The sequence below is a fragment of the Cynocephalus volans genome, chromosome 3 (assembly GCF_027409185.1).
Source record: "Cynocephalus volans isolate mCynVol1 chromosome 3, mCynVol1.pri, whole genome shotgun sequence".
NCBI classification, from domain to species: domain Eukaryota; kingdom Metazoa; phylum Chordata; class Mammalia; order Dermoptera; family Cynocephalidae; genus Cynocephalus; species Cynocephalus volans.
Genome location: NC_084462.1, coordinates 55,082,962 through 55,107,160, shown reverse-complemented (window position 1 = coordinate 55,107,160; position 24,199 = coordinate 55,082,962). Strand labels below are relative to the sequence as shown.

The 24,199-nt window shown below is 41.8% G+C and overlaps 1 non-coding gene and 1 pseudogene across 1 annotated transcript; both read right to left on the bottom strand.

The window, feature by feature from the left end:
- LOC134372539 (large ribosomal subunit protein uL1-like) overlaps positions 1–24,199 on the bottom strand; it is a 155,804-nt pseudogene that overhangs the window by 7,192 nt on the left and 124,413 nt on the right.
- Positions 4,996–5,102, bottom strand: LOC134374164 (U6 spliceosomal RNA). The gene has a single exon (XR_010023039.1). It is a non-coding gene; the product is annotated as a U6 spliceosomal RNA (small nuclear RNA).

Genomic DNA, 24,199 nt, shown 5'->3' with positions numbered 1-24,199 from the left:
GTTTTTCATCTGTAAAACGGGGATACTAGTAGGACATACCTTGTGGGTTTGCTGGGAGGATTAAATGAGTGTGTATACTTAAAGCTCTTAGAAGATTGCCTGCTACCAGGGTCCCTGAGTCCAGAGACTGTCCTGAGTTTGAGTGGGGTTGTAGTTGGTTGTAGTACTGCTGGTAAACAGGCTCTTGGAAGTAGGGTGATTGGTGGGGGGTGGGATAGGGAAGTAGTGTGCTGTTTAGAGGCACTAGTCAGTTTCCATGGTGTAAATACTCCCACCATGGCTGATTTTGAGCCACCACTCTGGTGTCACTAAATGCAGAATTGGGAAGGGGTACGGACAATTGGCCCTCAAGAGCTGGTGTGAGCTGGTTCCAGCTGAACTCTGGCCCTGTAACCACTGGTATGATGAGACTGCTTAATAAATCTTATAAGTGCTCATGCTGGCTGGTAAATACCCACTGCCTCAAGAGCCTTTTCAATATTCCATGAGCCCTGGCTCCTCCCTTAGTGATCTTCCCACACCTCCCACTCGTCCGTTAACTAAAAGAGTTATGAGGACCCTACTTCAGTGACTTGGCCAGTATCAGCTCTGATTGGTCACGGTTATGCCAGACCAGTAGATGAATTATTGGAATATCACAGGTCTGCAGCCCAAAAGATGCCAGGTTGGTAAGCTAAGTGGCCTTGGCTTGTTGGCCCACCATGACAGCTACTTTGTGAGACCCCCTCCCCATATTGTCCCCCAGCATGGCCATAGGAAAAAGGTGGAGTCCAATATCTGGAGGCTGAACTGAGGCAACAGGGAGTGTCTACTTCTGTTAAAATAGAGTTTGCACATGATTTGCTTAAATGATGAAAAAATTTAATCAGTATGACCTGCTTCCCTGGCTTGGAATGCATATACCATCACATTTCTTTCATTTCTTCAATTAACTGCTTGAGTGGTCTTTATTATTCAGAAGTTCAGGATCTCTCTTTTGAGGCTTCCTGTCCCATTGAATTGTTGGCTCAGTATGATATACCTACTTCCAAATAATAGGTAGAAAAACAGCTAGAGTCTGATTAGTCTGCTGGCTGGCAGTTTAGACGGGTGGCTGCCATGGTTCCCTCCCTCAGGACCCCCAGCCTGACTCATGTGCTGAAGTGGTTGGATCTGGGCAGTATGGAGCCAGGCAGGTAGCCAAAATGAGTGTGATGGGCTAGGGGTGAGCAATAGAGAGTGGTGGGGTCTGTGGCAAAGTGGCATGTGAATTCCTCCAGCCAATTGTGCTTATGTGGGAACACTGGCCCTGTGTTGCCAGATTTTCTCATGTTTGCAAAAGAAACCAGATATATGTGGAGTTTTATTTTTGAGACATAATTTGCATGCAACAAACTTTAATGAATTTTTAATTATGTGTACATTTCACATATGTAACCTCTATCCATATAAAGATATGGAACATTTCCACCACCCAGAAAATTCTCCTGTGCCCTTTTCTAGTCAATAGCTTCCCCCTGCCCCCAATCCCTCAAGGTAACCACTGACTTTTATAGCCATAAATTATCTTTGCCTGATCTTGGAATTGCTATGAATAAAATCTTACAGACTGTGTACTTTCGTGTCTAGCTTCTCTTGTTCAGTATAATACTCTTGATATTTATCCATGTTGCATCCATGCATGTAGTTCATTCCTTTTTAAAGCTGGGTAGTACCAAATGCCACAGTTTGTTTACCTGTGCTCTTGTTGAGGAATATTTGGACTGTTTTCACTTTTTGGCTGTTGTGACTAAAGCTACCGTGAACCTTCATATATGTCTTTTTGTGAACACTGTGCTCATTTCTCTTGGATAAATGCAAGGGAACTTTAGAAGGGTCATGGAAAGATTCATATTATCTTTTAATTCTATTTTTCCACAAACTTTTTGAAGTAGCCTCATATGTATGAGAAGTATTGCTGGGCCGTAAGATAGGTATATGTGACTTTATTAGAAACTGACAGTTTTCCATAAAGGTTATGTCAATTTACATTCTCATTAGCAATGTATGAAAGCTCTTGTGCTCCTCATCAGCACTTTTGGCCATTCTAGTGGATATACAGTGGTACCTCACTGTGGCTTTGATTTGCATTTCCCTGATAAATAATGATATTATTGGCCATTCGGTATCTTTTTTTGTAAAGTTCCTTTCCAATTCCTTGGCTTCCTTTTTCCCTTTTAATTGGAGTGACTTATTATCGTTATTATTATTTTGTATTTTATATATGTATTATATATGTGTATTATCTATATGTTTTGTTTAGGTTTCATTTTGTTAATGATTTCTCTTTAAATCCATTGTGATCAGAGAACATACTTAGTATGATCTTAGTCCTTTGAGATTTATCAAGACTTGTTTTATGTCCCAGTGTATGGACTATTTTGGTGACTGTTTTATATGAATTCAACAAAAATTATATTCTGTAGTTGAATATTGTCTTTTTCTTTCTTTCTTTTTTTTTAAAAGATGACCGGTAAGGGGATCTTAACCCTTGACTTGGTGTTGTCAGCACCACGCTCTCACAAGTGAGCGAACTGGCCATCCCTATATAGGGATCTGAACCCGTGGTCTTGGTGTTGTCAGCACCACACTCTCCCAAGTGAGCCACGGGCCAGCCCAGAATATTGTCTTTTCCTAAATATCAATTAGGTCAAGGTAGTTGATAGTGTTCAAATTTTCTATATACTTCTTGATTTTTTGATTAGTTGTACTACTCATTACTGAGAGATAGTGTTAAAATCTTCAGCTTTGATTGTGGATTTGTTTATTTCTCCCCTTACTGATGTTAGTTTTTGCTTCATGTATTTTGAAGCTCTGTTATTAGGTTCATATGCATTTATGATTCTTAGGTCTTCCTGCTGAATTGACCCTTTTATTATTATAACATGTTCTCTTTATTTCTAGTAACATCCCTAGTCTCGAAGTCTATTTGTCTAATATGAAGACAGCCACACTAACTTTCTCCTGATTAGTGTTTATATGGTATGTCTTTTTTCATCTTTTTACTTTAAAACCATATCCTTATAATTAAAGTGTGTCTCTTGCAAACAGCATAATTTGAGCTCGTTTCTTTATCCAAACAGACAGTCTCTCTCTTATTTAAAATTTGAGTGTCAGGTGTATTTACAGTTAGTATGATTATGGGTATGGTTGGGGTTAAGTTTGCCCTCTTACTATCTGTCCCATCTTTTTTTATATATGTATTTCTCATTTCAGGCCTTCTTTTGAATGAATCAAGCATTTGTTATTATTCCACTTTATTCACTTGTTGTTAGATTATACTTTTTAATATTATTTTAAATGCTTATTCTAGAAATTATAATATGAATCCCTAACTTTTCTCCCTTAATAAACCATATAATTAGTATTAATTAGCATTATATTATTTAACAAACAATGTAAAAATCTTACAAAGTGTGATTCCGTTCACTTCTTCTCCCACTATTTATGCTATTTTAATGTGTTTTACATCTACTTGATATTAGCCCCATACTACAAAGTTATTATTACTTTTTGCTTTAAATATTCAGTATGTATAAATAAATGTACTTGCAAATATTTACCCTTTTCCTGTGTTCTTCATTCCTTCCTGAAGATCTGGGCCTCCTTCTATTTCTCAGCTTGAGGAACTTCCTTTAGTCTTTCTTTTAGTGCAGTCCACTGGTGATGAGTATTTTCTTCTTTTTTTTAAGTATGAGTTATGTTGTCACATATATTGAACTATAGAGTGACAGTTTTTTATTTCAACATCTAAACAATGTCATTCTGTTATTTTCTGAATTCCATTGTTTCTGTTGAAAAGACTGCTATAAACCTGTAAACCTTAAGGTTATTCCTGTAAATTTAATGTCTCTTTTTTCTCTGCTTGCTTTTAAGATTTTTGATCATCTTTGGTTTTCAGTGGTTTGGCTATAATGTGCTTAGATGTAGTATTCCTTTTATTCATCCAACTTGGGTTTCACTGAGCTTCTTGGATCTGTGGGTTGATCTGTTTCATAACATTGTAAAAATTCTAGGTCATTATCCCTTCAAGTACTTCTTTTGCCTCAATTCTACTTTTCTTCTTCTTGGACTCCAATTATATTTATTTTACACTGTTTGATTTTTCCCCCTAGCACTCTGATGTTATACATATATATTTTAATGCGTTTTTTTTTTTTAATCTTTGTGGTTCAGTTTTGCTAATTTACTTTTTGAGCTGGTTTTGAGTTTAGTGATCCTTTCTTCTGCTTTGTTCAGTCCATTATTAAGTTACGTCTTCATTTTAGATACTGATTATTTTCAGGTCTAAATTTCCTATTTGATTCTTCTTTAGAGTTTCTACTTCTCTGATGAAAGTGTCTGTCTTTTTTTCCTATTATATGTATGCTTTTTACTAATTTCTTAAAATATTTGTAATTGTCATTTCAAAGTTCTTGTCTGTTAATGCCATTATCTGGGTCATCTTAGGTCTGCTTCTATTGACTATTTTTCTCTTAATTATAATTGTCATTTTTCTTTGCATTTTTTGGATTTTGGTGTCACAAGCTAGATGTTGTGTGTAAAAGAACAGTAGAAACTGAAGTAGGTAATACAAGCGTGACCCAAAAAGTTCATGGAAAGATTTGTACTATCTTTTCTATTTCTTTTTTTATTAGCATATTCATTATTACAAATTATAATTATTCTTTATGTTCCTTACCTGACAAATCATTCCCTAAACTTCCTCCCTCCCCCCATCTCCAGTATCCTTAGGTCTGTTCTCCTTCTGAAAGTTCAGTGCATTATTGTGGCTTCTTTCTTTCTCTCTCTCTCCCCTTCCTTCCTTCCTTCCTTCCTTCCTTCCTTCCTTCCTTCCTTCCTTCCTTCCTTCCTTCCTTCCTTCCTTCCTTCCTTCCTTCCTTCCTTCCTTCCTTCCTTCCTTCCTTCCTTCCTTCCTTCCTTCCTTCCTTCCTAGCACCCAGTTAAGAGTGAGGACATGTGGTATTTCACTTTTTAAAAAATATGGAACACTTCACGAATCTGCCTGTCCTCCTTGAGCAGGGACCATGCTAATCTTCTCTGTATCGTTCTAATTTTAGTATATGTGCTGCCAAAGTGAGCACTGTACTATCTTTTAATTCTATTTTTCTATGAACTTTTTGAAGTATCTTTGTATTTACCCTCAGAAAAGTGAGGTCCTTTTTTCTTCTTTTTCAACAATGATGAATGAAATCATTGGTCTCAAATGTCTTCAGGATGGGATCAGGACTATCCCTAGGGATCTAAATATCAGATGATTGTAAGATCTCTCTCTCTCTCTCTCTCTCTCTCTGATTTCCTCTTCTGCCTCCAGATTTTCATTCTGTGGGAGATCTCTGCTCTGCTTTCCAGCCTAGGTCTTCATGCTACTGCATACTGAGTAGAAGTCCTGTGGGGGAGAATTGGTGGTCAGTGTTTGTCATCTCTACTTTGAGTTCTCAGTCAAAATCTGATTTGTCATTCCAGCTTTTATGGTCACTAAAAGTTAATTTTGGTTCTCCTTAATTGCAGATTTGTATCTCTGCCTGCCCATGTCCCCGAGAATAAAAGGAGCCACTGATCTCTATTCGCACATGAAAAGCTTGTCTGTCTCTAGAACTTAGTTCATTTAGATTTCTCTGTATCCCCAGCTCTTTGGTGGGTTTACAAAATACAATTTTTTAGTTATATGATGTTTTCTTATTGTTATGGTGGGAGTGATTATCTTTCATGACCTTGTCCATCCTAATGGGAAGCCCAGATCATTGTTCTATTAGTGTGAGATCATCCCATTTTCAAGGTAGCCAAATAAAATAAAATAAAAATATTATGCAGATCAAAGGAAATGCTTCTGTGGGCTAGGCTGCTTTAAGTCCATGGGCCAAAAGTTTGTAGCTCCTAACCTAAAATAATTCACCATTATTGATGAGGTAACTGTGAATTACTGCAACATCTTTTTTCCTTGAAAAATGATTTGAGGTTTTTGTTAAGATCTGCTTTTATTTAGGGAGTATTCCATGTGTATTTTTCACATCTTTCACAAGTGTTCTGATGGGAAAAAATGTTAAGAATCTGCTTGATGAGAACATTGAGCTCACATTGAGCTCCAATCACTTAAGTCCTTGCATCATAGTAAGCCCTGCCTTGAGTGCAAATGGGGTGGGATCTCCTGGTGGGGAGAAGAGAAAGAACTGTGGTTGCCAGGTGTGTGTGTGTGTGTGTGTGTGTGTGTGTGTGTGTGTGTGTGTGTGCACACCTGCACTTGGGGACACTAATTAGCCAGAAGTCCAACATACCAAGTCAAATGTAGTATATAATCCCAAAACCCTGGACATCATTGAAGGCTGCCCTTTCTCCAAGTCCAGAGAGTGCCTGAGGCTTGGATCAGGATGTCTGTCAGAGGACCCGAATGGTAGAGAACAGCTTCAGGGGCAGGGGCTGATGAGAAATGAGCTGTACCCAGTGCAACACGCTTCATTCCAACAGACCTTACCTGCTATTAATAAAATTGTATTTTTCATTCGTTTTTATTCAAATGAAACACACATATACATTTTTGATTAAGTAGCTAAATGCTCAAAAACAATGTAATTCTCATGAATATTTTTATGCACTGTGTTAAGAGAAAAGTGACATGCTTAACAAGGCACTTTGCAGAAATTCAAAGGTTAATTTAGAAGATTAAATAAATACTCGGAAATGCACACAGTTCTTATAAACATTTTTATATACAGTTCGAAATAGGTGACACATACTTAATAGCAATGCTGTAAAAATTCTATATTTAATTTGGAAATATTAAATAAACAAATGCTCCAAAACATATCAATTCTTTTAAAGGCAGTAAGCAAATGGACAGGCATATTTTTCAGAGGCCAGAGTCGTTATTTGAAAAATGAAGGCTCAGAAGAACCTTGGGGAAGCAAACCTTTGGATTTTATATGTCAGTAAATGAGGTTCAGAACTCAGCTCCATGCTGGCCCCAGCCTCACCAGAGGTCTGAAGGGTGCTGGGGAAGGGGACTCTGGTAGAGGATCATCCAGGTTACCTGGCACAACAGTGCTCATCTCAGCATTTATTCCTGCTCCCAGAGCTGTGTCCCCAGGCCACATGATATGGGAGCAGGACTATCTCCAGATCTATAAGAAGGCAGCTTCTGTTGGCTGGGAAACAGTTTATAGTGACTGACTCTATCTGACCCAAATCCCAGCACTGATGTCCTCTTCTTGCCCCACTGGGTGGCTGCACAGTGGAGAGGGAAGAACCCATACTTTAGGTTGGGAAGTCCTGGGTTTGAGACTCTGCTCCAACACACACAAGCCAGGCAAATCACTTACCACCTGACAAATTTCTTAGCTTCACTGATCTTCAGTTTTCAGATTTTATAAAATGAGGCTAATAATGTTTTTCTTACAGAGTTTTTGGGAAGATGAAATTAGATAATGGATACAAGAGTGCTTGATAAATTATACAAAGTGCTGCAGACAGTGTTAATTGTGATTAGCTCCACTGCAGATTTTCAATTCAATTCAAGGGGCAGGTATTAAGCACTTACTGTGTACCAGGCAGGACCTGTGTTAGGCACTTTGTGGGGTGGAATGATGAATAAGAATGACCTCTCCATAAGAGGATAAGATACATCAACACAGAGCTGTGATGGAGGTCTTTTCATGTGCATTTACATCTGCAATGGAAATGCACTTTTAGCAGTATTCCAGTTTGGGACAACTTGCTGTAGCGATCATGGGTTATTTGCATTCTGAACTTCTATTCCCCATTTCTCTGGTAATAGCATCCACCCATTTTCATCTGAGATCCACCCCTCCCTCTCTCTCAGCCCGTGTGGTTGAGTAGGATCCACCTCATTCCCAGGGTTGGAACACAAGGCTCAAGCTTATAAAGTAAGTGCATTGTATTCCTCTGCCCACAGTGACTATCATGTAACTAAAGCCAGGCTGATCAGAGCCAGTGAGATTCAATCTTGGGATTTTTGTTTGTTTGAGTACTGGGGAAGCAGACTCACTCTTTCTAGTTGAACTTGAACCTGGAAGTATGCAGTGGAGCTGCAGTAGTCATTTTGTGGTTGTGTCTGGAGAGCCTTTCTGAGAGTATATCCTATCCAGAGAAGGTAGACCTTAGAGACAAAGAACCAGGCTCTGGTGATACTTTTTGAGCACTTGTATCCAGACACGCCTGCAGCCAGCCTGACCTCTGAATTATCATTTGACTGAAGATAATTTGCGTGGATTTTTTGTGCCTTATAACAGAAATGCTTCTAACTCTCACCAGGATGTCCTGAAGAATCCTCCAATAGGCTTCTCGGAGACCCTGTAGAGAAGACCACACAAAGCAAATTTTCCATGTTATGGCTGCCCACTACTACATCAGCTCCTCCATGTACACATCCACACCTGCTGAAGATCATGGAGCAACATCAGAACCAAAACCTTCCAACTGAATACCAGCTGTTCAGCCTGTGACAGTGACCCAGCCCCTTCTCTTAGGTGATACCAGGCCTGAAAACTCTTCCCAGTTGTGACCCACTGTCCTCTTCCTTCCCTCTTTTAACCAATTCTGGGAACTGACCTCATCCAGAGAATCTTTTCTGTCTAGGTTGGGACAAGTGTGAACCACTTCCGTTTTACATACCAACCCACTAACCCTGTCTAAGATGTCTCTGCACCTATGGAAGGGTAGACCACGGAGGTCATTTAGGTGCAGAAAAAGGAGGTGACTTGTCCAACTTTCACTTGATGATCTAGTTTCAGGGTCAGGATAGGCAACTAGGTCTCTGCTTCTTCTGCCACTGTGTGACTAGTTTTGTTTATATTCTGTATTTTTACATTGTGATATCTCAGATGCTTTTACATCAGTGTGGTCTGTCTTGGCATATAAGCTCCTAGGGGGCAGGGATAGTGTTGTTTGGTCTGAGTCATAAAGTCATCTCTAATTTGGCGTTCTGCTGATGTGGAGCAAACCTCAGGCCAGTCAATGAGAGACACAGGCTGGGTCTCTATGAAGTTGGGCAGATTGCTCCCACAGAGACCCGGTTGAGTTCCTGACCTGCCGTAAGTCATTGTCCTTTGGACTCATTGTTCCTCTCTGGAAAATAGGACTGATACTTCCCTTTCATTTCTCTGTTGGAGAGTTTACTGGAAGACAAGCTCTCCCAGTAGACTGTGAGCTTTTAGCGAGCTGGGTCAGTCTGCACTGGATATGGAGGTGAGTTTGTATTTCTGCCTACACACTCTGCTTATTCATCTGCTAGGGCTCGCAGTCGCTGGTCGGGGAAGCTCTCTGTTCTGCTCTGATTAGAACAGGAGTGGATATATGGCCTAATCTGATCAGTTTCTTGATCAAATCAATTCTCCCAGGAATTTGAAATTAAGCCTCTGAGAGGATGAGTTGGTGAGCTGTGAAGCTGGGCTGGGAAACCCTATGGAGGCAGAGCTGACTTAGCCTGGCCCAGGGAAGCCCATAGAAAGCTGAGTTGTGGATGAACTAGAACCGCAGTATCTGCACGAAGCCATTCTGCAGGGAGAACTGGAAACATGATTGTGCTACTCAGAAATAGAGAAGAGAGGAAGAAAGAGGCCCGGAGTGACTTTCCATCTCCTGTGAGAATTACTTTCACTTTCTGCTCAATATGTCCCTGAGTTTCCCCAGTAGCCCTTTAATGAAACCCTCTATTAGTTGAGCTAGTTGGAGGGGGATTCTGTTCCTTGCAACCAAGTGATCACTGATGAAGACAGTGTCTCCCATGCTGCTCCCTGATTCCTCACAGCGAGCCCTACATGTTTACTAAATGCACACATGGGTCACCCAGGGCTGAGCCACCAGCATGGTGGAGATTTCGGCAGTCCACTGAGCCTGAGGCCCAGGACAGAGCTGTAGACACAAATGCCTTATCCTGACAAGGGACATTGGGGAGGGGTGAGCCTCTAGATGTTTCTGGGCTGTCCATAATGGAGGCATAGTTTCAGGAACAGAAAGCAAATATCTTTAATGACTTCTTTAAAACCACATGGAACATGAATCTTGCTGGTCTCCAGTATTCTCACCTACCCTTTAGAGCACCTAGGCCTCCTCTTTTTCTGACTTGAGGTTCTCAGTTTGTTCCCTTGTCCCCCATGGGGTCCCTAATCAGTCTTGCCCTCATTCTTTGAGTCTCAATTAATTGCAATCTTATCCTCTCTCCTCTTTCCCCTTTTCTCTTGACATTGAAACCTGCATGCCTGGCAGTTGAAGAGTATGTGCCACAAGGTAGCAGATTCACACCTGTGTCCTCTGGGCCCAGCCTAGCTCCTGACCTCCAGTAGCTGGTACGCAGCCCTCCCACAGGCCTGGGACCTTTGTCTCACATCATGTCCTGTGCTCTGCACATGGTAGGTGCTTAGGAGACGTATGTGGGATCGAATTTGGGGAGGGTATACTTGATATAATAGGATGCTCTTCTAAGGGGCTATATTTCTGTTGCTTATAACAAAATACTTGAAACTGGGTGATTTATAAAGAAAAGAAAATTTATTGCTTACAGTTTCTGAGGCTGGGAAGTCCAAAGACCATCTGGTGGTGGCGACAGTGACCCAGAGGTCTCACATTGTAAGATGGTATAAGCAGAGAGAGAGAGAGACCAACTCTATTCTCTCTTCTTTTAAAGCCCTCAGAACCACGACCCTGACCACCACTTTTAAATTATTCACTATGGCTGTTCCTACCATCCAATCATCTCTTCAAGGCTTCACCTTTCAATTACCGCACCCTCTTAACAGTCACAGTGGGGGCCAACTTTCTATTACATAAAACTTGGGGGACATGATTCAAGCCTCAATTCAATCCACTACAGGGGCCTTAGGCAATCTGAGGGAAGCTATAGAGCCCCAACGCCCTGGGAGGATGGAGAAGAAGGGGAGCGGGAGGATGGAGAAGAAGGGGACCAGGAGTCTGGGAGGTGGGCAGGGCTATGAGGAGGTGGAAGTAAACAAAGACATGTTTTGGCAACTGAATTAGTCAGAATAGTCCAACTGCTGTAGCAGAGAAACTCAAGATTGCAATGTCTTAACATGACAGAAATTTATTTTTTTGTTCAGATGTGGGTGTGATATGGGTGTTTGACAGGGAGCCTTCCACGTGGTAATTCAAGCAGCCAGGCTCCTTCCATTTTATAGCTCCACCATCCTCTAGGACTGCAAAATACTCTACATCTAGCCAGTAGCCAGTGAGTGAGAGAGAGAGAGAGAGCGAGAGAGCACACACTGCACGGGAGGCTCCCATGGGCCAGCCCTAGAATGGCATCTTTCTATTCTGCTCACATTCCATTGGCTAGAAATTCAGCCTCATGACTATTTTATTATTATTCAGATCTGGTGAGGCCAACAGATCAGGAGATGGCTGCCATTGAAAAGATAGTTTGTTACTGACAGTTCCCAAAAGGAGGGGAAATACCATGTCATGCAGGACCACATGGGAAGCACCTGGGTCAGTCAGGAGGCGGAGTGCAGAGGGGCCTGGGGGTGGGAGAACTGCGGACAAGTCTCTGTTGTGGTTGCCTTAGGTGAGGCAGGGTAAGTGGCTTTAGGGTTGGCTAGTTTGAATAACATTAGAGGGCTCTGGGGTGTAGGGACGGCCCCTGATTGATGCCTGGCCAGGAGTGATTAGGGCAGGGAGACAGTGTCCCACAGTATCAGAGCCTGATAAAGCAGGTGTTGGTTAGTTTGCTGTAAAAGGTGTGCTGTTGGGAGAGTCATTTACTGTCTGTTGAAATCTGCTTACCGTGGGAGAGGCAGTTTCGCCAGGGTCAGTAGGTTCTTAGATGTCAAAACATCAGACTTAAAGGACATGATTAATTCAATGACCACACTTAATTGTAAGAAAGGTGGGGAAATATGATCTAGCTGTGTGCCCAGGAAAAAGAGGAGCTCAGTTGCAGTGAGCTCAGTTAGTGTCTACCACAGCAACTTAATTAAGGGGAGAGAGCTTAACATTTGGAGTTGGAAGACATGGATTGAACTCCTGATGCTAGGACATGTAGCTATGTGAGCTTGGACAGGTCACTTTGTCTCTCAGAACATCAGTTTCATCAGCTTTTAAAAGGGGAAAGTCATCAGAGCTACATTTCAGGGCAGTTGTGAGAATCAAATAAGATGTCATCTGACACTTTTGTCAAACTCCAGAGCGCTGTTCAAATGTTAGCTGTTTTTTTGTGGTCTTTCAAATTTGTGGGGACTGTGCCTCTTCTCCTCCTGGAGTTGGAATTTTGCTGTCATTTAAGCATAAGTCCCGCCCCCTGCCTGCTTGGAGTGGGACCAATGAAGCAGCTGGGATGACTTGGTTCCCCAAAGCCACATGCAGAGGCTCGGAGGGTCTTTACAAGGATGGCTCAGGATTAACAGATGTGGCTGGGGGATTTCATGCCATATCCGGCTGGGAACACATGCAGCTCAACAGGAAAGATGCTCATTAGTGACTCTGCCAATGCTTTTTGAAAACAATTCTTTTCCCCATTTTAAATCAGTACATGCTATCAAAGCAATAGGGTTAAATATAGAAAACTACAAAGAAAAAATAAAGGCACTCCTGGTACCACCTCACAATCACTGGCAACATTTTGTTTCTGCTTTTTTCCCTTTTGCTCTTTTCCCACTGTGAAATGGCTTTTAATTCATTTATTCTTAATCAAAAATTCATTTAGATACATAGTACATACGAAATTCAAAAGTTACAAAGGATTATGCAGTGAAAAAGAAGCCTCCCCCTGCCCCCCAAACCCTCCCAGTTCCCTTCCTGGAAGGCAGCCTTGGTTGGTTACCAGTCCCTTGTGTTTCCTTCCAAAGTTAATCGATGCACATATAAGTGTATGCATGCATATTCTTTTATTTTTAAACACATTCTAGCATGGTATACACCATCTTCAGTAACTTGCTTTTTCACATAACAATATATCTTAGAGAATGCTCCACATCAGTTCACGAGAGATGTCCCATTCATTTTGAAGGTTGTGTAATATTCAATTGTATGGGTCGAATCACAATTTATTTAACCAGCCAGGTATTGAAGGATATTTAGTTTGTTTCCCGTCTTGAGTTTTTAATGGTGCCACAGTGAAAATTCTTATACATATGTCATTCCACACATGTGCAAGCATATCCATACAATAATTTGCTGGAATTGCAATTGCTGGATTAAAGACTCTGCACATTTGAAACGTTATGGTTTGTTGCTTCCATAAAGGTCATGTGCATTGACAGTGCATATGAGTAATAGTGTCAGTTTCTTCACACTCTTGCCAGCAATCTGTTATTAAGCTTTGTCAACTTGGCCAACATAATAGGTAAAAATGGTATCTCATTTTAATTTGCAAATCTTTTTGTGTGTTTAAAAATCCATTTTATTTCAATTACCACTAACTATTTTATATTCTCCACATTTTCCTATTGGATTGTTGATCTTATTGATTTGTAGAAGCTCTTCATATATTAAGGAAACTAGCCTTTTGTCTGTGATATATGTTGTAAATATTTTCCTCAGTTTGCTACTCTTCTTATGACTGTTCATTGTTTTTTTTCATAAAGAAAAATTTTAATTTGTAAAGTTAGTGTAACCAATTTTTCCTATCATAGTTTCTGGGTTTATATCATATTTTTAAAAGGGCTCTTTCCACTCTAAGAATGTGAAACTTCTGGTACTTTTGTGGTTTTATTTTATACATTTGAAAGGTTGTGATCAAACTTTCTCTTCCAGCTAGAGGCCCAGTTTATCTCAACATCATTTACTGAGTCCTGCATCCTTTGTTTTACTGATGTGAAATGTTGTGCTGATCATGTGCTTTATTTTTCACTTGTATTTGGGTATGTTTCTGGAATCTGAAATCTGTCTCGCTGATGGGTTCTCTAAAGAAAAACAGACTGAGGGAGGGGTGATCAGGGAAGCTCTATATAAGGAGCAGACATTTCAGCTGAGGTCTGAAGAATGAGCAGGAATCAACCGGGCTGAGTGGGAGGGTGGCAGGGCCTTTCATGAGAAGGAAACAGCACACTAGAAGGCTTTGAGGCAGGAAAGGACTTCGTGTCCTACTGCAAGGGCTGACATAACAAAGAACCATAGACTGCGTGGCTGAAGCAACAGAAGGTTTTTTTCTCATGGTTCTGGAGGCTGGAAGTCTAAGACTTCCAACAGGGTTCTTTTCCGGTGAGGTCTCCTTCTCTCCTTGACTTGCAGACAATCACCTTCTCACTGTGTCCTCACGTGTGCATGTGCATGTGCATGTGTGCCCCGGTACCTCTAACTCTTCTTAGAAGAACACCAGACCTGTTCGATTAGGGCCTCTCATTTAACCTTAATGACCTCCTAAACATCCTTTCTTCAAATATTGTCACATTGGGGGTCAGGGCTTCAACCTGCAAATTTTTTTTTTTGTTTTGGGGTGGGGGGAGACACAATTTAATCCATAACAGACTTAGTGCATTGGAGGAGCTGTCAGAGAGAAGCCTGCTGGCCCTCAAGTCAGGGAGCAAGTGGTAGGATATGAGGCTGGAGAGGTGGGGCGGGGCTTGATTAGGACTCAGGGGCCATGGTACAGATTTTTGACTTTATTCTGTGCAACCTGAAGCCTTTAAAGGGTTGTAGGCAGGGGAGTGACATGGTCAGGTTTACATATATATTTGTATTTTTTTCAATTATATCAAACCAAAGTTTATTGGTTACATCAAATAAAAATTTCTGTAATGACAAAGGCAAGTTGCATTCATAAAAGATGGCATTCACATTCATTTTAGAAGGCGATGACGTAGATTACATATGTATTTGTAAATCCCTGTTTTATAATGCTTAAGATGCTGGTTGAATAAATGGCCATGACGTATAAGCTTCATTCTGCAGGCCCTCCAAGAGACAGGGGGAGAAGTCCCCATCTTTTCTTTGCTCTCAAGATTTCCAGCATGAACACCAGACTTTCCCTCTCCCTCTGCCTCATTGTGCTGAATGCGGTGAGACCTGTATATTAGCCAGTAATTAGCTTTTAATTAGAAAGGCATGGCTTTGCCTTCACGAAGGGACAGATACCTTTAAAAATTGAATAACTGTAATTGAATAAATCTTCTCCCAGATAGTCCTGAAAATTCTAGTCCTTCCATTACGAGCCCCATCGAGCAAAGCCATTTGAAAATGCTCAGTTAATACAGCAGTCACTGGAGCACCGTTTTGAATAAAGTTGTTTTATCACGAAGGGTTGCATGACTCTCGGCCAGCACAATACTCTTCCCTGATGCTCAGGGCATCCTTTGTAGGTTCTTTCGAGCAATGCTACTCAAAGTATGGTCCAGGACCAGTAGCATCAGCAGTTATTGAGAACTTGCTAGAAGTGCAAAATCTCAGGACCTACCTCAGGTCTTTTCAATCAAATCCCTTGGGGGTAGGGCCAGGAAATCTGTGGTTTAAAAAGCTCTCCAGGCAATTCCTAGGCACCCTGAAGTCTGTATTCAGAACCTAGAAGGCAGCTAAGAATGTTTGTCCCATCAGCCTGTTGGATAGAGGGTCCCCAGGTAAGCCATCCTCAAGTAGAACTTCCAATCATATGTTCAATCTACAAACGGTTATGGAGCAATTAAGGAATGCCAGGCATTTCCTAGGGATTGGAAATACATGATAGTCCCTGTCCTCCAGGAATTTTGTCTAAAAAAGTTGTTATTAAAACAACTATTAAATCGTAAAAGGAGTCATCTAGGAGGAAAGCTCAAGATTCCCTGGGAGCACAGAGGGGCACACCTGAGGTGGGCACCTGCTGTCTTGTCACCTAGCCTCAGTCCTTCCTCCTTGGCATACTTTCTTGTGCTTTGGGGGAACCTCCTTTCACACCCTCAATCTTCATGTTTCAGAGAAAGCCACCCTAGCTCGAAGGGTGGATGAGGCTCACAACCCAGGACAAAGAGATTATTTTAGCAATGGATGCAACAACACCAGAGCCAACAGGAGGCAGCAGGACTTCAGTGGATTCCAGGGAAAGAGGCTGCTCCCTGTTGGAGGGGAAGTTGAGGGGGTATGAGGTCTAGAGCTGCTGCAGTCCCTGGCCACCCTGAGGGGAGGACCTGTCTGAGAAGGAAGAACCCAAGAGGAGAACCGAGTCAGGCTAAAAGACTGAGCCACCAGGTCCTGGTGACATTGTTTAAGCCCTTGCAGCAAGCTGGGTCTGAAGCTAGCCTGCCCTTGAAATTTTCAGACATGTGAGGTAACAAATTCCCTTTTTGGTTAAGCCAATTTTGGTTGGGTTTCCCTTTCTTTACAGCCAAAAGAGTACCAATTTTCAATATCGGAACAAAATGATAATACAGTAGCTCCTCCTTACCTGCAATTTTGCTTTCCATGGTTTCAGTTACCTGTGGTCAACCGCAATTGGAAAATATTTAATGGAAAATTCCAGAAATTAACAATCCATAAGTTTAAAATTGCACTGTGTTCTCATAGTGTGATTAAATCTCGAGCCATCCCACACTGTCCCACCTGTGAGGTGAATCATCCCTTAGTCCAGCAGATCCATGCTGGAGACACTCCCCGGTCATTAGTCACTTAGTAGCCATCTTGGTTACCAGATTGACTGTCACAGTATCTCAGGGCTTGTGTTCAAGTGACCCTTATTTTACTTCACGGTGGCCCCAGAGCACATGAGTAGCGATGCTGGCATATTGTTATAATTGTTCTATTTTATTATTAGTTATTGTTACTCTTTTACTGTGCCTGTTTATAAATTAAACTTTATCATAGGTATGTGTGTATAGGAAAAAACACAGTACATATAGGGTTTGGTACTATCCGAGGTTTCAGGCATCCACACGGGGTCTTGGATAAGAGGGTACTCTGAATATATATTTCATGCGTTACTGAAATACTAGCATTAATCCTGTTTTCTTAAAAAAAGTCTTTAAGATTCATTCCTATATAATCAGTGAAACTAAAACCTTAATACCCTTTAAATATGAAATGTGTATAAACGTGTTACAAAACATCGACTAAAGTATTAATTAAACAAACATTATTACTCTAATAGTATTCTGACACAAGACATTAATCAGAACTAGTCCTGTGGTTTCCTCTCTGTACAGCTACATTGTTTCAGTTAGTCCCACAGGTGGTTAAAGTTGCCCTCTGGTCCTAGTCCCCTGTGCAGCACTATATCTTCTTGGTTTCCCCAAACCCTGCTGATACCTTTGCAAATAGTCCCTTTGTTAAACTCTTCTCAACCATTTAGCTTGAGTGTGCCACCTGTTTCCTGATACATGTCTCAACTCTAAACCAAAAGCACTCATTGCAATCAAAACAAAAGAGCCCTAACTGGCTAACTGGTGCAGCGCCTCAGCTAGCTTGAGGTGAGGTGATCGGGGAAGGCTTTCTGGGGGAGAAGACGTGTGCACTAGTTTGGAGAGAGATGACGAGTAGTTAGGCAGCTGAATGGTGATTCAGCTCATCCCTCTGGACTGAGCCCTGGACTTACCTCCTCCAGGAAGCCTTCCCTGATGTGGTGGGGAGAGAAGTTGCTGGATGACAGGGAAGACATTCCAATCAGAGAGAGCAAAAGTGAAGCCTACAAAGGCGCCAGGGGGCTGAGAGCTGCAGGGGTTTCAGCGTGACATGAAAATAGGCCATGCAGAAGAAGTGTAGGTAAACGGAAGGCAGGCGAGGTTAGCAGGATCCAGGCCCCACTTCGTGCAAGGTGATGATGTGTTCTCTAACATCCAGCCAGATCGAGGACACTTGGGAGCCATCCATGGTATGCGAGCCACATCTTCTGCTTGCGTGTTTGAGCTGATGGCCCTGGCCGTCCTGGGTGGGAGTGGACCAACTTGTGGGCAGTCCAAGGATTCCCAAAAGCATAGGAAGATAGGAAAGAAACTATGTGCCGGGCATCTTGCTAGGTGCTTTTATGAATATCTCAGGTAGATCTAACCAATGATTTATGAGGCAGACTTCTTTTTGGATCCACTTTAAAGACAGGGGAAAACTGACACTTACAGAGGACAAATGACTTTTTCAAATAACCACTAATAAAAAATGGAAGAGGGCTTCAAATTGTGGTTTGTTTGCTTCTAAAGGTCAGGGTCTTCCCCTGAGGCCACAGACTTTTAAAGTGTGTGTGTACGTGTATGGGTATGAGCATGTGAGTGTATATGTGTGTGAGGAGGTAATTGTGTGTGTGTGTGTGTGTGTGCACAGTCAATACTTTTGCAGACACAGGTGGACAGAACAGAAGCCTTTGTCCCAGAGAAGAATGGGCTGAACGAGGTGGTGACAATTCATTTTCTGTCCCAGGGCTGCTCTGTGGAAGAGGAGGAGTATGCCAGTGCATGGAAGTCTGGAATAGATGATTTCCCCTTCCTTCCCGCTGGAACTGGTCCAGGCTGCCGTGTCAGGAAGGATCTGAGAGGACTCGAGCTGAGGCAGGGTGGCCAACTGTCCAGAGTTTTACAGGAGAAGCCTCTGTCCTGAGAGGGGCTGGATCAGATGGTACAGAGGGTTCCTTCCCATGACTGTCAAGAGGGAACCAAGGTTACCAGTGAATCACAGGACAGGTGGGGTGGATACCACGGGTGTTAGTGTGTGTGGGCTCAGGCCTCGCCTGTTTGTGTATTCAGGGTTGACAGGAGCCATTTGGCTGGGCTTCACACTCACAGAGGGCTTTGGATGTGGCTCTTGATATTATCCCCAAATGAGGTCACACATGCAGTCCGAGAGATAAGCTGACAAGATGGCAAGGAAAAGACATTCGTCATCCAGCTCTGTGCACATCGCATTCCTGAGACATGCTGCCTGCGGTGCCCTAAGAATTAATAGTTCATAAATCCTATAATTATTTTGTGGATAACACAATTATATTGCATTTAAAACATACAATGGTAATTTGTTAAATGTAAACATTTAAAACAGCTACAAATCTCAGAACTCAGTTGCAACAATTTCTCATTCTTGAACATGCTGAAAACCTCAAAACTGGAAGTGACTTGGGTCTCTTGCAACCTCTGAGGACCCCTGGGCGTGGGTGTTCATGTCGCAGTGATTGAGATTGCTTATTCCTCGGAGTATGGGTGAAAGAGTGCATTCGTGGGTCTGTGGGGGTGTGTGTGTGTGTGTATGTGAGCATTTGGGTGTGTGTCTGTAAAAGAGCATGTTTATATGCTGCTGGGGGACCAGGGTAGGACCACCCCTAGCTTGTGCGGGCCGAGCGTGGGCTGTGGGGGAAGGGGGTTCTGTCAGAGCACTGCAAATCTAAGACGTCAGGGGCATAACTTGATTTGGTGATTTGGCCTGAGTAACCCTCTCAAAATAGAAAAATCAAGGACCGAGTGTGGAGGCAGCCTGTCTGGGCTCAGGCTGGTAATGAGAACTAACAAGAGTTGATGGAGCCTGGGAGCGATGGGCTAAGATGGCCCCGAGCTGCCTGGCACCCAGGGCCCTGCAGCCACCCAGTGCCACCCAGCCTGGCCTAATGCTATCACTCACGGAGATCCTCGTTGATAAGGGCTGAGAGAAAGTAAGAGAGAAGCCTTGTCAGCCATGGTGCAAGGACAGTGGGCCCTGCAGAGGCCTGAAAGGAAGCAGCCCTTGTGGGCAGGCAAAGCTGTGATCCCCAAATGGAACTTTCTGGAGGGTACTCAGTCAAGTACCTACTATAGCAGGGACTCTTTACTATCCTTTAAAACTATAAGACATCATACATGTTCACTTTAGGAAACTAGAAGATATAGATTGTCATAAAGAAAAAAGAAATGGCTTCACCCAGAGATCACAGCTGTACACACTTTGTTGGGCAGGAGCTCCTTATCAACCGCAGGGCTGAGTCAGGATCTAAGTCAGTTCATAAGGAGAAAAATTACCCAGGATAATTCACCTGGAATGTACCCCATTAGGAGAGGGCATGACCCCCTCTCAGTTCAAAAACCAGCATTTTCCTCTGGGGTTGGACTAGATCACTGTTCTGTTGGTTGAGCCCTGGAAAAAGTAGTTGGCTTGCATTTAGGGGACAGGTTGTATGAAAAATACACATCTTGAAACATTAGTATCATATCCAGCCTGGTAGGATGCTCACATTCTGGCAGGCAAATGGGAACTGAGAGAGACTGAAATTCCAGCAGCCTCATGTCCTCATCTCCCCCATGTGCTCTATGAGTGTTAGGTCAGATCTCCTGCACTATTTAAGTTATTCTCTCTCTCTCTCTCTCTCTCTCTCTCTCTCTCTCTCCCTTCTTTTTCTGTCTCTTCCTCCCCCTGCCCCCACCTTGTGGAGTGCATAGAGTTGAAGTCAGAGGAGTTAAATGCATGCATGATGTAACTCTATTATCTATCTTTTCAGTCTTCCCCTATGCATATGAATACATCTACATGATTGAGTGTTTGACAAAGACAGGATCACATTGCACATTCTCTTTTCGTTGATTATATCCTGGATATTTTTCTATATAATATGTATATAATCATTTTACTCATTTTTACTCCTGGTATGCCACTGTAGAGATAATACCATAATTTGTGCAATTATGCAATCAATATCTTATTGTAGGGCAGTTACTTTCAAACTTTTGTTATCCCAATAATTGCTGCAATAAATTTCCTTCTTTGGGAATCTTTGCTTTCCTATCCAAATACTTTCCTAGAAGAAACTTTCTCAATGAGGAATTCTATGCCAAACATATTTACAGTTTTTTATTTTATTTATTTATTTATTTACTTTTAATTTTTACTTTACTGTAACATAGTTGATTATACATATCTGTGCGGTACAGAGTTTAATATCAATACCTGTGTGCACTATGTGATGCTCAAAACAGGATAATTACAATATTCAACAATAAACAATGTCATTGTTTTTTGTGGCCCTTTACCAAATCCTCCCTTTCCTCCTCCTCTCCCTTTCCCATCTCTGGTAACCTCAGTTCTCCTTTTGAAAGTTCAATGTGCTATTGTGACTGTTGTCTTTTTCTTTTTTATTTCCATGTGTATTTTTTACCTCCCACTTTTGAGTGAGGACATGCGGTATTTCTCTTTCTGTGCCTGGCTTATTTCACTTAACATGACTTTCTCTAAGTTCATCCATGTTGCTGTGAATAGTGATATTTCATTCTATTTATGGCAGAGTAGTATTCCATTGTGTATATATACCACATTTTCCTTATCCAGTCATCTGACAATAGACATTTAGGTTGGTTCCAACTCCTGGCTATTATAAACAGAGCTGCGACAAACATGGGGGTGCAGGTATGTCTTTGACATGATGATTTCCATTCCTTTATTTTATGCCTTTGGTCACAGCTCATCTGCTGTTTTTATTCTTATCCAGAGAAGGGGAAAGGCTCAGAAAATTTTGATCAGTAGCCTAGAAACAGGTGGATTGGTCCCATCTGTATGGTGAAGGGCATGTAACACTGGTTCCAATATAAACTCCACTTGTCTTATTGTTGTCCGTCTGCCTCCATTTCCCCCTTGTTTGCCCATCATCAATGGGATCATTTGACCATAATCAGTGGGATGAGCTAGGCTCAGGTCATCCCTGGTTTCCTTGGAGCAGTAAAGACGATCCATCACATTTACGGAGTGCTTTACAGATTTCAAAGCTGTTTTATGAGTTTTATCTTGTTGAATCTTCACAAGGCAGGGTTTAACAATTCTTCATTTGGCAAAGAAAGGGATAGAGGCCTAGAAAAGTTAAGGAAGATTCTTAAGTTCACAGACATCAGAATTGGAACCCAGACTTCTAAATTTTAGTTTAGCAAATAGAAAGTGCCGCTGGGATTTCAAGGCAAGAAGAGTCAGGGGCTCAACTGCAGACCGTCTTAGTCACCACCCTATTTGTAGCCCGAGGGAGGAACCAGAACTTCCTGTGTAGAGGGCAGCTGTCGTTTCTGCTTGACCAGCATGCATTCAATTTTCCTTTGGTAACATCCTGATTTTGGTTTGAGAACTACCCCTTAAGTTAGTGGTCACTAACTTAAAGCGTATGCTGCATTTGTAGGGTAACATCTCAGTCTCACCAGCTGTTATCTCTGCACTGGTGCCATAAATCCATCAGGTCACTCCTCTGTTCTGTAAGGCCAGTTTGTTTGGGGGAATGAAATACATGGGAAGAAATACATGGGACTTATCTATCCTTCAGACTTCATCCTGCTGTCATGTTCAGGGTATGCATATTACCCAGCCTGGCATATTCTATCCTCTTGGTCATAGCAATTGATTCAGTGATAGACATGTGACCCAAATTGGGTCAATGATGTTCAATCTGGGTACATTTTATTATTATTATTGGAAAGAGAAACTCCCTTCCCACTGGACTTGAAGCTTCCAGCTTCTACCACGAAGGAGAGCATTTATCTGAGAATGAATCCAATGCAGGGGAAAGCAAAGTCTGGAAATGGAGATGGACACAGTAAAATTATGATGATATTGTTTTATCATCTGGAAATCCTGCAGGTGCTGAGACCTGCTGCTCAGGCCCTGCAAAAGCACACTTTGGACTTCCACTGCCCCAGATCTTATGTGATAGCTCCTGCAAAACCGCCTTAGACCCCGTACCTGTCTGACCTCACTATTCTCACCATTTACCTCACTATTCTCCCTTCTTCTTTCTAAGTCCCACTCTCATGCATCTGCCCCAAAGAAGCTATTCTTTTGTCTGTACCTTACCTAAAAGAGAGGATGGAAAATGTAGTTTTTGGATTTTATCTTGGAAAGGTAGGATTTATAGTATGGAAGTATTCAAAGGTTAGAGGTGTCATCACAATTCACCCCTTTGTTGCCTAATGTCAGTATATGCCCTATTTTGATACTTATATTACTAACCATAATAGTGACAGTAGTCTGTGCTTGCCTAACACGAGTATATGCATCTCCCATTTGTACAGATGCAAATGCCCTCCATCAAAGGGACGAGCCAAAGTTTCATTATTTGCTGCATCCAGATCCAAGTTCAGGTTTTCTGGGTGATACTGTCATATTTATTTCTTCTCTTGTTCAGTCATAATATCATGTTGATATTCTGTCTCCTGTGGACAAAATTGTAAGGTTAACTACCACCCACACATGCTATATAGAATAGTAGAGAAAAGCAAGAAGGAAGAAAAAAATTATTAGATATTAACAAATATGTACCTGATACAGCAAGCAAAGAAGAAACTATGGTTAGTGTATGTCTGTGCTACAGAACTTATTTCTGCAACTGGTCTTGAGATTGCAGGTGGTTTTCACAATGTGCTTTCTTTACTCATTCATGTTCCCTTTGTCCTCAGCATGTGAGCCAGCTGGCCATGATTCTTTATCTGGTGGGGTGACTCGAACTCTACTTCTGGGAGATCTGAATACTTAATGGCTCTGCCTACATGTGGTTAAAAGTTACCTTCTATTAACTTTTATCACCGGACATGGCAATTTTAGAGGTGCCCCAGAGATTCTCTTCATTTACAGAAATAGTCCTTTCTGCCCACATGTGTGATAGCAGTCTACTTTGATAAACTGGATCAATGATTTTGTCCAACAGGGCATGATAAATCTCAAATGTCTAGGTGGAAGTCTCAGGTTACAATTCAATGGAGCTGTTCCTGTGTCCTCTGGTAAAAGTATCTCTCCCATTGGTTCAACGACCTTAAACCAGCAGAGTTCAAAGTCACAGAAAGCAAAAATTTAGCAAGAGCTTCATTAGGTGTCATTATGAAAGGCGATACTCCCATTTTTACCTCTTGTTTGTTGGGGTGAAATAGCGGTCATTAACTTAAAGCTTATGCAACATTTGGTAGGTCAACACCTCATCCTCACCAGGTGTTGTCTCTGCACTGATGCCATAACTACAGTAGGCTGTTCCTCCATTGTGTACGGCCAGCTGCTTTTGGATGATGGAATACAGGGAAGACCGGTGAAAGTTATTCACATCAGCCCATCACTGTAATTCTTTTGCTCTACATAAATTCCCTGGTTAGAGCAGTATTGTGAGAGATGCCAAAGTTTTGAATAAGGCATTCAGTAAGTCCACGAATTATGTGGTTTTCAGAAATATGGTGGGTAAGGAAGATGTCTGAGTTTGCCAGGGCTGCCATAACAAAATACTGAAGACTGGTTGGCTTACATAATGGAAATTTATTTTCCCACAGTTCTGAAGGCTGGAAGTCTGAGATAAGATGTTGGGAGATTTGGTTTCTTCTGAGGCCTCTCTGCTTGACTTTCAGGTGGCCACCTT